The sequence below is a fragment of the Lissotriton helveticus genome, chromosome 1_1, assembly GCF_964261635.1.
Source record: "Lissotriton helveticus chromosome 1_1, aLisHel1.1, whole genome shotgun sequence".
Taxonomy (NCBI): Eukaryota; Metazoa; Chordata; class Amphibia; order Caudata; family Salamandridae; genus Lissotriton; species Lissotriton helveticus.
In genome coordinates, this window is record NC_136057.1 from 1,636,528,591 (window position 1) to 1,636,531,519 (window position 2,929).

The following is a 2,929-nucleotide window of genomic DNA, read 5'->3' on the forward strand; positions in this document are numbered from 1 at the left end:
TTTAGTAGCCTTTTCTCTGGTTGAAACTATGGGGCATATTACCAACAACTAGTGAAAATTATCGCTAAATAGGCTTAGCGACAATTTTCCTATCGCCAAGCATCGCCGGATTTTATCGCTGAGATAATGTGCTATTAGCAACGTTTATCTCAAAAGTGATAAAATACCTGGTGATTGCGGCGAAATCCGTGAATATCGCTGAGAATACTCCGATATTCACGCATTATCGCTAACAGGGTTTTAGCCATTATATCCACCTCCCATTGGATATAATGGCTAAGAACTGGTCTGAGCAGGTGTTAATTTTTGGACATATTAGCGCTTAGCGCGAATATTTCCAGCGCTACGCCTGTGTTGGTAATAGGCGATAGCGAGGTTAGCGACAGCTTTCAGTCGCTAACAGGTTGGGAACGCCCACTTTGCATGTCATTAGCGATAAATATCCCTGACATGCAAAGCGGGCCCCAAACCGCTCGCTATCGCCTACAAGCAATCAATCAATCAATCAAGAAATTTGTATAGCGCGCTACTCACCCGGAGGGTCTCAAGGCGCTAGGGGGAGGGGGGTCCGCTACTGCTCGAACAGCCAGGTCTTGAGTAGCTACCTGAAGGAGAGGTGGTCTTGGGTCAGACGGAGGTGGATGGGGAGGGAGTTCCAAGTCTTGGCTGCCAGGTAGGAGAAGGATCTTCCTCCCATTGTGGCTCTTCGAATGCGCGGAGCGGCGACGAGGGCGTGGCTGGTCGATCGTAGCTGTCGGGTGGGAGTGTAGAAGGTCAGGCCGTTGTTGAGGTACCTGGGGCCCAGGTTGTGGAGAGCCTTGTGTGCGTGGGTGAGCAGTCGGAACGTGTTTCTCTTGTTGACGGGGAGCCAGTGCAGGTCTCTCAGGTGTCCGGAGATGTGAGATGTGGCTGTGTCGGGGGATGTCTAGGATGAGTCGTTCGGAGGCGTTCTGGATGCGTTGGAGTCTTTTATGAAGTTTGGCTGTGGTTCCGGTGTAGAGGGCGTTTCCGTAGTCCAGTCGGCTGGTGACGAGTGCCTGTGTGACCGTCTTTCTGGTTTCGGTGGGGATCCATCGGAAGATCTTTCGGAGGATGCGTAGGATGTTGTAACATGATGATGAGACGGCGTTGACTTGTCTGGTCATCGAGAGGGAGGAGTCCAGGATGAAGCCCAGGTTGCGTGCGTGGTCCATTGGTTTGGGTGCGCTGCCCAGGGCAGGGGGCCACCAGGAGACGTCCCAGGCCGAGGGTGATGATCCCAGGATGAGGACTTCCGTCTTGTCTGAGTTCAGTTTCAGGCGGCTGTTCATCATCCACTCGGCTACGTCTTTCATCCCTTCGTGTAGGTTGGTTCTGGAGGTGGCTGGGTCGTTGGTGAGGGAGAGGATGAGCTGGGTGTCGTCGGCATAGGAGATGATGTTGAGGTTGTGTTGGCGTGCGATGGCTGCGAGGGGTGCTCATGTAGACGTTGAAGAGGGTGGGGCTGAGTGAAGATCCTTGTTGTACGCCGCAGATGACTTTGGTGGCCTTTGATCTGAACGGGGGAGGCGGACTCTCTGGGTTCTTCTGGTGAGGAACGAGACGATCCACTCTAGTGCCTTCTCTTGGATTCCGATGTTGCTGAGGTGCTGTACTAGGGTGCGGTGACAGACAGTATCGAATACTGCTGAGAGGTCCAGGAGGATGAGGGCCGCTGTTTCCCCGTTGTCGAGCAGGGCTCGGATGTCGTCAGTGGCTGCGATGAGGGCGGTCTCGGTGCTGTGGTTGGCACGGAAGCCGGACTGCGAGTGGTCGAGGGATCCCTTCGTCTCGAGGAAGGTGGCGAGCTGTCTGTTGACGGTCTTCTCGATGACTTTGGCAGGAAAAGGGAGGAGCGAGATGGGGCGGTAGTTCTTGAGGTCGGTGGGGTCTGCTGATGGTTTCTTCAGGAGGGCGCTAAGTTTGGCATGCTTCCAGCTCTCCAGGAAGGTGGCGGTGTTGAAGGAGCAGTTGATGATGTCCCGGAGTTAGGGTGCGATGACGGAGTCGGCCTTGTTGAAGACGTGGTGGGGGCATAGGTCGTTAGGTGATCGGGAGTGGATGGTGTTCATTGTGAGGATGATGTCTTCGGTGCTGACCGGGGTCCAGGCGCGCAGGGTGGTGGTGGGGGGCGTTGGTTCAGTGGTTGGGTGCGTGGTCTGTGCGTCGAAGCTGTTGTGTATGTCGGCGATCTTGCTGTGGAAGAACGAGGCGAGTGAGTCGCAGAGGTCTTGTGAGGGAGTGATGTTGTTGTTTCCAGCGCTGGGGTTGGAGAGCTCTTTGACGATGGTGAAGAGTTCCTTGCTGTTGTGACCGCTCAGCCCTCCACAGGGCTTGGTCGCCCCACTCACTGCTGCCGCTCCTGCCTGCCTTTGCCGCCTCCTGCCTGCAGATTCCTTCGCTCGCTGCCCGCTGCTCCTGGGAATTTCCCGCTGCTACTGGGAATTTCCCGCTGCCCGCTGCTTCTTGGAATTTCCCGCCGCTGCCTCCCTGCGGCCCCGCCCCCCTGTGATTCCATTCGCCGCCCCACTCCCGCCACCCAGCTGCTCCTCCCTCCCGGCTCCTTACTTATGACGCACCCAGAGCGGCCGCGCGCAGCGGGAGCACCGATTGAGCACCGAAGGTGCGCTAAAGGTAAGCCCGTCCGCGTCTGGACCGCCAGGACCCCTGGCCCTCCGCGCCGATGCAAGACGACCCGACTGACCTACGACGCCGCCACTCTCAACGCACTCAATGCCGGCCGGACCCACGCCTGCTGCCGAGCCACCCCGAGACGCACCCACGGACCCTTCACCTGCTGCACCTGCAAGTTCACCTGCCTCCGAACCTGCCCCGCACCCGCCAAGACAAACACCAGCAGCAACCACCTCAAGTGCATCCTGATCAACACCCGCTCCGTCCACAGACACGC